Below are 11,901 nucleotides of genomic sequence, written 5' to 3'. Positions count from 1 at the left end.
AAAGAAGAAGAACTAGAGAGTTCTTGAGGGTGACTCCGCCAACATATTTCACTCATATTCATTTTGGCAAGGACAAGTGCATCCACTTCAACATCTTGCACTAGTTCAAGGAGTCACAAATCCTCTTGTTAGTAAGTCAAGGGACAAGGTAACCTAATGCTTTCATGGACATTATCTTATGTGTACTTCACTCTATGTCTATGGATATCCTTGCTTGTTCCTTGTGGGACTAACCCATGTAGGTATTGAAAGAGCAATTCACTCCAATGGATTGCTCCAAATGATCTACATCAACATTGAGAATCCACATCTTCAACATCCACATGAAGTCATCATCGACAAAACCCAAAAGGGGATATCACATCTAGGGGGAGCTTTACTTTAAGAATTGAGCTAAAGCAACTCTAATGGTGTGAACACAACAATGCTTTATGTAAAAGTTGTAACCCCACTTGTGCTTAAACGATGATTATGACCTATGTAAAATGTTCTCATTTGACTCATAAGTCAATATACTCATATACAGATGACCTAGTCATCGCCATTTGTTTGATAGAAGCTAGAGTGTTTGTGCATGCTTTGCCACATATTTCATTTGCTATCTTATTGTGTGAGCATGTTCGTTGCATAATTTTCTCCAATCAAGGACATCCATTTGTTGTTTTGATTGTTTGGTCTTTTCTTTTTTCGAATGGATGGATAAGAATGCCTAAGTACTCTCTCTACCTATCTATGCTTTTCTCGTTTCAAACTCTATTCATGCTACATCACAAAGTTTGATCTAAGTCAGATTCGAACCCTCTGGGTGATGAGCACTCGGAGCCAGCGATTCGTCATAGACTTAAACTTCCAAAACCTCTTGATGTATCTCGGTCTGACCGATTAATTCCTTTTGGTCACACCGAGTTCATTAAGTTGATGTAGGTTTCAATCTCGGTGCAACCAATTTGAACACTTAGGTCTCATCGAGTTGGAGTAACCGCTTGCAATTCTGCATCTCGGTGCCACCGAGTTGTTCCACTCGATCACACCGATAGGGTCTGGATATATATACCCACGGGTCAAATTTTTGGAAATTCCTCCAAAACTCTTCGCCCGCGATGTCCAGTCCTGCCGACTCGAGGTCTCTGGATCGTCGCCTCCGTCGTGAGAGACCCCCTGCCGCTGGTCCCCGCCGCCGTCAATAGATTCTCCTCCGCCGTTGTTGTCATAGCAAGCTCATCGCCAAGTTAGGGTATGAGTTTGATCCTTTGTGCTTTCTCACTCCAATTCTTAGCATGAAGACAATGCCATGATTCTTGCCACGTTTGATATTATTCTATCCAGCAAAAACTTCCATTAGATTAGTTTTGATTCGAAAATTTAGGGTTAGGTTTCTGCTAAATTCATCCCGGACCGACCGAGTTGTATAAATCCTTTCACCGATTTGGCCTAGGCCATAGCACTTGTGAGCTTCGGTCTGACCGAATCGTGCAAATCGGTGTGACCGAGTTTAGAACTTTGTGAAACCCTAGTTGTCTCGGAGTCACCGAATTGTGACTCGGTCTGACCGATTTCACATGTTTAGACTCAGAAATTTGCTTCGGTGCCACTGAGTTCAACAAATCGCTAGCTCCGAAATGACTTCTGTAGAAAACTAAAACTAAGTTTTTGGCTCATTTTTTCTACAAAATCTCTGCACTTTGTGTTGGTCATCCACTCTATCTAATCTACATTTATTCACAGGGTCAGCCTTCAGCTTTCACCATGTCTGACAACAGTGACATCCAGAATCAGTCTGAGGAACAGGTTCAGATGAGTGAGGGCACTACTCCCTCTAAGAGCAGATATGATGATGGGAGCAGAAGCACTCCCAGCAATCTTCCCAAAGCTGCAATTAGGAAGGGGAAGAAGAAGACATCAAATTCTGAGGATGAGGACTTCAAGGTTGATGAGGAGGTCACTTCCAGGAAGAAAGTGGTCAAGAAAGAGTTTCGCACTGCTGCCAACACCAAGCCAGGGATGAAGCAGAAAGCTCCTGCTGGAACATTTCCCATGCCCAAAGCCAGAGCCTCAACCCAAGAAACCATGGAGTTCACACTTGAACCCAAAGAGGCTAGTGAGGGCAAGAAGAGGAAGAAGAGAGTCAAGAAGACAATGGCTAGAGTTATTGGGAGATCTTCTATGATCAGAGACCTAGATGAGGAAGAAGATCAAGATGCACCTCCTGCAAAATCTCAGAAGCTAGTGGGAGATGCAATAAGATCAGGGGTTGCTCCTTCAAAGCCCATGTCTGCCCCCATGGCTACTGCTCAAGCCCCCAAGAGATCCACTAGGACCATTCCAGCAGCTGAGAAGAACAAGGCCCCAGTGCCTGAAGTGGAAGAAGAAGAAGAAGAAGGGCAAGTGCTTAGGAAGTTGTAGCCCAAGATTCTTGACCATGATGACACCCATCCAGTGGCTGAAAACAAGAAGCTCAGAAAGGATGCAGGTCTCAGGCTATGGAGGCAAAGTGACCCATATGCCATAAGAAGAAGGACAACTGTTGATTATAGGTTCCACAGAAAGGAACAACAAGACTTCTATGAGACTGTGCTGCTTGACAAGAAGCCAATAGTAAGTGACATCAGATGGGTCGACTGGAAATTCATTGACAGTAATGAAGATCATTTCCTAGGAGTTCATGAGAGTTTCAGATTAACAGGAGTTGATGCATTTGTTGGTCAGAATCTGACAAAATGGAATGATGAGTTGATCATCCAGTTTTACTCCACAGCACACTTTTACCCTATTGGTAAAATTGTTTGGATGACAAAGGGTACCAGGTACCAATCTTCACTGGCTGAGTGGGCAAAGCTGATAAATGTCCCAGAAGAGTATGAGGATGCCATTGATGTATATGTTAAGCCAAGAAAAGAACATGACACAATGGCTCACATGTACAAGGAAATACCAGATGTTGCTTTGGACACCCACAAGTTTGGGTCTATTTATTATTTGCTGTCAGGTCTGCCAACTATCAACACAATACTTAGACACACCTTACTACCCAAGTCTGGAGATGACAGAATGATTAGAGGGCACTCAATAAATCTGCTACATATGTTTGATGTGCCTGAAAAATTCAAAGTGATGACATTGATTGTAGAGACAATCGAGAGGACAATTGCAGACCAAAAGAGATCATGTGGCTATCATTGGTATGCGTTGGTGCTATACAAACGGTTTTTAACCCCTTTCCGCGACGGCATTTGGAACCGTCGCCAAGTGAGTGTGGGCGATAGGGGGGTCCTTCCCACACAACCCAGAAACCGTCGGGGATAGGCCCTCCTAGCACACACGCTCGACAAAATGAGGTCGCGTGTGACTGGTGAGCGAGCAAATATGGTTATATGTATAGTAGTGCTCAAAAAAATACAATTATATAGGCGAAATCATTTCCGGTTGTAAGTACATCCCACACAGTTAGTCCCTACTAAACGTTTCCGGTCATATGTACATCACACATAGTTAATCCAAGGAGTACGTTTCCGTTCTTATGTACATCCCACACAATTAATCCAGGGAAAAAATTTCCGTTCGTATGTACTTCCCACACAGTCAATCCAAGGAAAACGTTTCCGTTCGTATGTACATCCCACACAGTCAATCCAGGGAAAACGTTTCCGTTCGTATGTACATCCCACACAGGTTTATGTATAGGCTCGTGTGTGATAGGTATAACTATCACACATGCTCTGTGTTGATTAATCGTTTGCTTTTTTCAACTACATCACACACGATTTGATGAAGAAAATTGTGTGGCATTGGGCTATCCATCACAAGCGCTTTTACTTCTAGAACCATTTGCAAAGTTCCATGACCCATTTATCAGGTTTATTATTTTACAATTACTAATTCCATTATTACGCAAATTCACATTTCATATCGAATAGTTGTTTGCCAATTTCATATCAGGCACATAGATATATTTTAACATCAGAGTACGATAGCTACTGGAAAACAACACAGTACAACATATAGATAGTTCAACTTCATAAGAACAATATTACAACAATATATTCATTTCCCTAATCGAGATCATCAAGGCTCGCCTTATCAACCTCTGCTTTCAGTTAAATAAGAACCTGTTTTGCACTGGCCAGCTGGGAAAGTGCCTCCTCCTTCGCCAACACCATCTTAGCAAAGTGTGTTTAAAAAATCCGAGTCATTGTCCACCTTCCTCTTTTTATCCCGCATATTCAAATATTGTTCAGCGTTGACAACACTTTCCCTAAGCCTACCTCTATTCTCTTCCTGATACATGCTCCAGAGCTTTGCTAGGCACATCTTCAAAGACTGTGGCCACTCTTGATCAACCCAATCCAAGTAAGAACAGTTTCTTTCATCCTATAATATTTAAAACTAGATCAGTAACAATTGTAGAGAAAATGGGTTTATAGAAACAAACAAAATCACCAATACTTATTTTTAAAAACTGAAGAAACAGGTTAATTATGACATATCTTCTAAAAAAATCAATGTGCAAATGAATTATTTGCTACTGAGACAGCAACCAAATTCTAAAACATCAGAAGCTATAATTAACTACAACAACGCTAAAAGTTCTTACTCATGTACTATAAATAACAAATTGAACATTTTAAGAGGAAGGTCAATGTAAATATAACTGCAACAGCATAACGACAGTGTTTGGATGACAGCAAATTGATACTAACAGGTGTGTATAGGCACAAATCTAGTAACATAGAAATCATAGCACTAAGTCCGTCCACTATGTATGCCAAAACCGGTGTAAAGACAACTGTTGCTACATCTCGCACCGGTGCCCTGCATTGGCGAGCCAACGCAGCAGAAAAAATCAGGGACCCGAACTCCGGAGCACCAAGTTCGTCCGACGCCCAGTTCCTTCGTGCCATAAAGATTTAGTATTTTAATGCTTGGCTGCTCGGATGTGTGGACAAGTTGGCACCACAAACTGCTGAAGCGGTGCCAAATAATTTTCTAGTGGCATCGTTGGTGAGATGGCAACATTTTTAGATACTAGGTACAAACTTCGACACTGTCTTAGGATGCGTTTGGTTGAAGGTGGTATGAATGGGTTGGGACCATGACAGTGTCTGAAGTCACATCTAACAAATGATTTCTAACAACGAAAGAGGGTCTAACCTTTTCTACACATGCCAGAAACTTCCTCCCACTGTCCAAAGATTCAAACGCAACTAGCTTCACGCATGGAGATTGATGTTGACAACGAGCAGACAGATCTTCAGCCACCCCGCTCCATTCGTTGCAATTGATGGTCCTAGGGAACTACAAGAGTAAGAAATGACTCAAATCGATCGTCGGGCTGGTAAAAATGCTTCATTCCAAGTCTTAGTCCGAGAGAGAGTAGAGAGGCATACCGGGGTGGTGAAGGAGTCGTTGGAGGAGGAGGAACCGCTGGAGTGGTCTTTGAAGAAGACCATGGCGACCCCGGTGGTAGGACGCGAGACGGCAAGTGCGAGGAAGTAAGCGGGGAAGCGGCTATAGCTTAGGAAGGAAGGAAAGAAGGAAGGAAGGAAGGAAGGGGAAATATGGGAAATGTGACTTGTGGCCCGGGAGAAAAGGGGATGGGGGAGGGTAGATATTTCGGCAGTACTCCAAAAATTTCGAAATGTGGAGGGAAACATTGCGCATAGTGCCACCAGACACAATTCACTTTGAACGATAGTCTGCATCGCAAATGATTCTTCTGCTTAACATGCATGGGATGACTTTGATAATTAAAATTTTGGTGGAATTTCCCCGGGTACGTCATTGCATAATTTAACATCGCTTGCTAATTTGGGCACACGAAAGAGCGTACAACACATAGACCAGACTTACTGAATCAAGCAATTTTAGTAATTAAACAGAGCCAGTTCACCTAAACATTGCTCTAACAAAAGACCAACATTAAAAACAAAGCCTAAGTACGAATAATTTTAACAAATCCGCCACCGCGCCTGCCTATGCATCACCGGTGTGAGATGAGACATCGATGACTTGTCCTGGCGACATGCCGCCGTTGGTGGACTCCGCGTCCCCCCCTGCTGAAGTCGACCGCGTCCTCATCCTCGGCGCCACCCTCGAGGTTGTAGTACTCGTAGTAGTGGTTGAGCCAGAGCTCGCGTTGGTACTCCACCGTCGATTCCTCGACGGATAGACTCTTATCTACCTCTACCTAGGCCACGTGCAACTCCTCCTCCTGGTGCTCATCGATCTCCGCCGCCTCCTGCATCTCCGGCTCCCACTCGATGACCTCATGAGGAAGCAGGTGCTCCATGGCCGCCGTCACCTTTTTGGACGTGGGTTGCATGCTGGATTCCGAGGTGCCCTGGAATATCTTGGCATGGATGGCCTCGACCTGGGTCAGGGTGTTGGTGGAAAACGACACCTATGGGATCACTGGAATCCCTACTACGGTCGGCAGGAGTGAGGTTGTGGAAAGAGCGGGTCTATAGTCAGCACAAAGATCGTTTACCCAGGTTCGGGCTGCAAGAATGCGTAATACCCTAGTCCTGCTTCGGTGTATATTTGAGTGTTCTTGAGTTCTTGAACTAGCTACGGCGCGTGGCTTTTTCCAAAGATCTGAGTCCCCTCTCAGTATGCCTCGGGCCTCCTTTTATAGAAAAAGGGGACTCCACAGTGGCACACAGGAGGTGGAAAGTGTATACAGTGTACAAGCTTATCGCCTGACATCACAGGACAAAATGCATTAAATGCGCTACTTAGGTGTCCTCTTGCTTTATTGGGGATGGCAACGAAGCCCGTCCCATCCGTCGCCGCTTCACCTTGCTTCGACACGCGTCCAGGCCAATGAGGCGTGCAGCGCCATGTAAGCTGGCAGGTTGCTGAGCTGGTGCGGTGGCAGAGTCTTCTCGAAGATATGCATGCCACCACGCAGGTGCTTGCTGAGTCGGTCTAGAGGCCGCACGCCGCCACGCAGGTGCTCGCCTAGCTGGCTAAGTTGGCAGTTGTATGTGAACGGTGGTGGAGTCTTGGCAGATGCGGGCCTGGCCACGGCCCCACTGACATCCCCGGCAAGTGTCTTGCCGGGGTTCCGGCAAGGGTCTTGCCATGACATCGCGGTCATCCCCGGCAAGGATCTTGCCGGAGGTCTCATGGATTTCCTCGGTAAGGATCTTGCCGAGGATCGTTGTTTTCTAGTCCTCATCTGATCTTGTGTGCTTTTGATCTTCACGAAGATCTGCATGCCACCATGGAGGTGCCTCTTGAGCCTTGGTTCAATGTCGTCAATGGCGTTGGAACCCTTGGGCTCAAGGGTGGCGTGCTCTGCTGGCGCTGGGAAAGTTGCCCCGGCAAGGCTCTTGCCGGGACTGCGAAGGCTGCCCCGGCAAGGGTCTTGCCGGGGGAGTCTACCTCGCCCTCTTACTTTTTGTGTATCTGGTCTTGGCGTTGCTTTGATTGTCTTGCGCCTTTGGCTTCCCTCCTCTGCCCTGCTAAGTGTGGCCAGGGGCGCGGCTCTGACTGCCCGTGCACAAGTAAAGGGGTACAAAAGAGAGGCCCTACTTTTGTACACCGACAGGAGCCCCTGGGACTGGGCCACACATAAGCGTGACGCGTTGTTGGGCTAGGCCCAGAACGGTGCACGAGCATGCGGGGTGGATGTTTACCGCGGTAACTTCTTTGTCCGCTCTGCTTCCCCACGACCCGCGTTGAAAGCGTGACGTGGAGGGTCGTTCATGACGTGGGGGTCATGCGTGGGATGGTCCTCGCATGCTTGCATCACGTCGCAGTAAATGGTAAAGAGGCGGCCCGCGCCTTCCCCATAAAAAGGAATAACCACAGGCGCGCTGCTCATTTACCCGTTGTGCCCTCTCCAATCTCGGAACTGCCATCCCTTCCTTCTTCCTCCTCAAGCTCTCCCTTTCCCTTGCCACCGCCATGACTTCCATTGTTCTTGATCCCTCGGCATCCCCCAGCCGCCATGGCACCCATAACCAACAAGGGCAAAGGGGCGGCGACAGACGCCGGGGAGGAGTGGTCTTCGGAGAAGAAGATGGCGGTGCTGCGGACGCAGCTCGCCTATTTACCCTCAACGGTCGATGTGGTTCACCTTAGGGATTACTTCAAGCCTCTGTGGGGGAGGGCGACGACGGGGCATCCTGCCACACGCATCATCCCTGCTGATTTCGCCAAGGCCGGCTCCAATCGGTATCCCTTTTTTGTCGATTACTTCTCCTGCGGGCTCTGCCCCCCTTTTTCTGATTTCTTCAACGAAATCATGCACACCTTCGGCTTCCACTTTCTTGATTTCATGTCAAATGTCGTGACGTGCATGGCTTTCTTTGCCCATCTTTGTGAGGGCTTTGCCGGAGTGCTCCCTAGCACGGCGCTCTTCCGCCATTATTTTTACCCTCGCATCCAGCTAGGGGGTGCCATCTCTGGCTGCGTCACTTGGATCCCGAGGACCCAGGAGAATGGCGCTTATCCGGAGGGCGCCCTGAAGGACAAATTGGAGGAGTGGCGGGGCCGGTGGCTCTGGATAGTGGAGGAGGACCCGCGAGAGTTCTGTCGGGTTCGTCAGATCCCGCCGGTCCGTCGCAACAACTGGGGCGACGTTGTCGTCAACGACAAGAAGCTCTCGGTCACCACTACCAAGATCCTCCGCCTCACCATGGCCGGGCTCACCCTTGAAATGATTGGGGCAGATTTCCTCCGTCGCCGGATCACCCTGCTGCACAACAAAGGGAGGCCGGCCTGGGACTTCAGGAACGCGGCTGACGTCATGTAACACCCATGATGCGGCTATATCTCTCACGTTTCGAGGCACGACTTAGAGGCATAACTGCATTGTAGGTTTTGTCGCAAGAAGGGTCATCTTCACACAATCCCATGTAGTGAACAAGAATGGGATAAAGAGAGTTGGCTTACAATCGCCACTTCACACAATACATAAATTAATCCATACATTATTCAAGATACACTAATAGACCGGCTACGGTCAAATTCAAATGAAAAGATGATAACCCCAAATGCTAGATCCCCGATCGTCCCAACTGGGCTCGACTACTGATCATCAGGAAATGAAACATAGTAACGACCAAGGTCCTCGTCAAACTCCCACTTGAGCTCGATTGCGCCACTTGCACTGGTATCCTCGGCACCTGCATATGTTTTGGTAGAATCTATGAGTCACGGGGACTCAGCAATCTCACACCCGCGAAATCAAGACTATTTAAGCTCATGGGTAGGAAAGGGGTAAGGTGGTGGAGCTGCAGCAAGCACTAAGCATGTATGGTGGCTAACATACACAAGTGAGAGTGAGAAGAGAAGCAACGCATCGGTCGAGAAGCTATAAGTGATCAAGAAGTGATCCTGAAACTACTTACGTTCATATATAACTCAAACCGTGTTCACTTCCGGGACTCCGCCGAGAAGAGACCATCACAGCTACACACGCGGTTGATGCATTTTAAATTAAGTCAAGTGTCAAGTTCTCTACAACCGGACATTAACAAATTCCCATCTGCCACATAACCGCGGGCACGACTTTCGAAAGATAATACCCTGCAGGGGTGTCCCAACTTAGCCCATCACAAGCTCTCACGGTCAACGAAGGATATTCCTTCTCCCAGGAAGACCCGATCTGTCTCGAAATCCCGGTTTACAAGACATTTTGACAATGGTAAAACAAGACCAGCAAAGCCGCCCGATGTGCCGACAAATCCCGATAGGAGCTGCACATATCTTGTTCTCAGGGCAACACCGGATGAGACTAGCTACGAGTAAAACCAGCCCTCAAGTTTCCCCAAGGTGGCCTCGCAGGCAGCTCAGTTCGGACCAACACTCGAAGGAGCACTGGCCCGGGGGGGTTAAATAAAGATGACCCTCGGGCTCGCGAAAACCCAAGGGAAAAAGGCTTAGGTGGCAAATGGTAAAACCAAGGTTGGGCCTTGCTGGAGGAGTTTTATTCAAAGCGAACTATCAAGGGGGTCCCATAAATCACCCAACCGCGTAAGGAACGCAAAATCAAGGAACATAACACTGGTATGACGGAAACTAGGGCGGCAAGAGTGGAACAAGACACCAGGCATAAGGCCGAGTCTTCCACCCTTTACCAAGTATATAGGTGCATTAGTTAAACAAGAGATATTGTGATATGCCCAAAATATCCATATTCCAACCAGGAACAAACTTCATCTTCACCTGCAACTAGCAACACTATAAGAGGGGCTAAGCAAAAGCGGTGACATAGCCAAACAACGGTTTGCTAGGACAGGATGGTTAGAGGCTTGACATGGCAATATGGGAGGCATGATAAACAAGTGGTAGGTGGAGCAAACATAGCGATAGAGCGAGCAACTATCAAAGCAAAGATAGAAGTGATATAGAGGGTATGGTCATCTTGCCTGCAAAGTTGTCAGAGTTGACGAAAGCATGATCCTCATTAGCGTACTCAACAGGTTCCTCATTCACATACTCGCCTCCTGGCTCTACCCAAGACAAGAACGCAAGCAATGGAACAACAATCAAATACGGTGCAATGCACAAGCAACATGATGCAATACATGGCATGATATGCAAGATCTGATATGCAATGCATAAGCGTGCTCCGGAAGGGAAAGAATGATCAAGGCATCTACTTGGCAAACCAAGTATGCCACTGGAAATATGAGGTGACTCCTGTTGAAAACGATATAAAGATCACCGGAATCGGATGCACGGTTTGCAAATGGCAAGCAAAACAAGAATGACACAAATCTGCGCTTAACAGCACGATAACACTTAGAATACATTAAGAAACTATGCTACAGCACCCCAACATATCAACAAAGCACATGGAAGTGATCTACAAGAGATGCTTGACAAAAAATGAACACTGAGCTATGGCTAATTCACATATTAACAGGTTCAAAAAGCATGGCAAAAGTGCAAAAGATATCAGCTTCACAAACTTGGTGAAAATACTGAACATGGCAGAAACAGCATCAGGAAGCAAAGTTTAGGGCAAGCAAACATCATGCTACAGGAACATATCATATAAACTTAAGGCATGGAATGATACTAATAAAAGCATAGAACAAAAGTCCCTTACAGACCATAAGCCAAAAAGGATTATAAGATATGATGGCACCCATGTAAACATAGCAAGTTTTCGTTAACAGATTCAGCAAACAGAGCATGGCATTAACAGAATTATGAAGGCATCTTTGCGAGCTCGATTCACTCATCACAACTCATTGCATGACAAGATAAGCATAGCACCAACGAGAATACATATTATGAAACTAAACATGGCAAGAACAAGCTCATAGCATGCAAGGAACAACTACAACAACCTTGGCAAAATTGAATAACATGTAAAAAATCTGCCAGGAAACATTTTATAGCAAAAGTAGAGCAAGACAATGACATGCTAGAGTACTCCATAATTGCAAACAGGAGCATGGATGGATAGAGCTAACCATATGCTCAAAATATCCTTACTTAACTATCTCAAAATATGCATGGATCTCTCTATAGCATCAAGTTTACATGCCATCAAAATAACAGCAGAACAGGGACTGAAATCAGCAACATCACAAAGCCTAGTTTGCATGCTTGTTCTAGTCACCACTTTGATCACAAAAATACATGGAATACACCCCTGCAAAGATGTCATGGCATAGCCCAAAACACATGTAGAGCTCATGCTCATAAGGTGCACACATCGAATGCAACAAAAATGACAAAACATCAAGTTCTGATAAGTAACAGCAGTAAACATCATATAGCACTCTTGCAACGACGATTTAGGCATCACTATGAACTCAAACAGACATGGTAAAATGGAACAAAATGAATATCATCTCATGATGAAAATTTTGATATATCATACGCAAGAAACGGAGCAGTATGCAAGGAGATATGATGCAATGAACAGAGCCACATAAT

At 46.1% G+C, this 11,901-nt stretch overlaps 1 pseudogene; it reads left to right on the top strand.

Annotated features, from left to right (window-relative positions):
• Positions 1–2,067: 2,067 nt before the first annotated feature.
• LOC119292675 overlaps positions 2,068–11,901 on the top strand; it is a 35,839-nt pseudogene continuing 26,005 nt past the window's right edge.

This window comes from Triticum dicoccoides, chromosome 4B (assembly GCF_002162155.2).
Source record: "Triticum dicoccoides isolate Atlit2015 ecotype Zavitan chromosome 4B, WEW_v2.0, whole genome shotgun sequence".
NCBI classification, from domain to species: domain Eukaryota; kingdom Viridiplantae; phylum Streptophyta; class Magnoliopsida; order Poales; family Poaceae; genus Triticum; species Triticum dicoccoides.
This window is presented reverse-complemented; position numbering and strand designations above follow the sequence as displayed.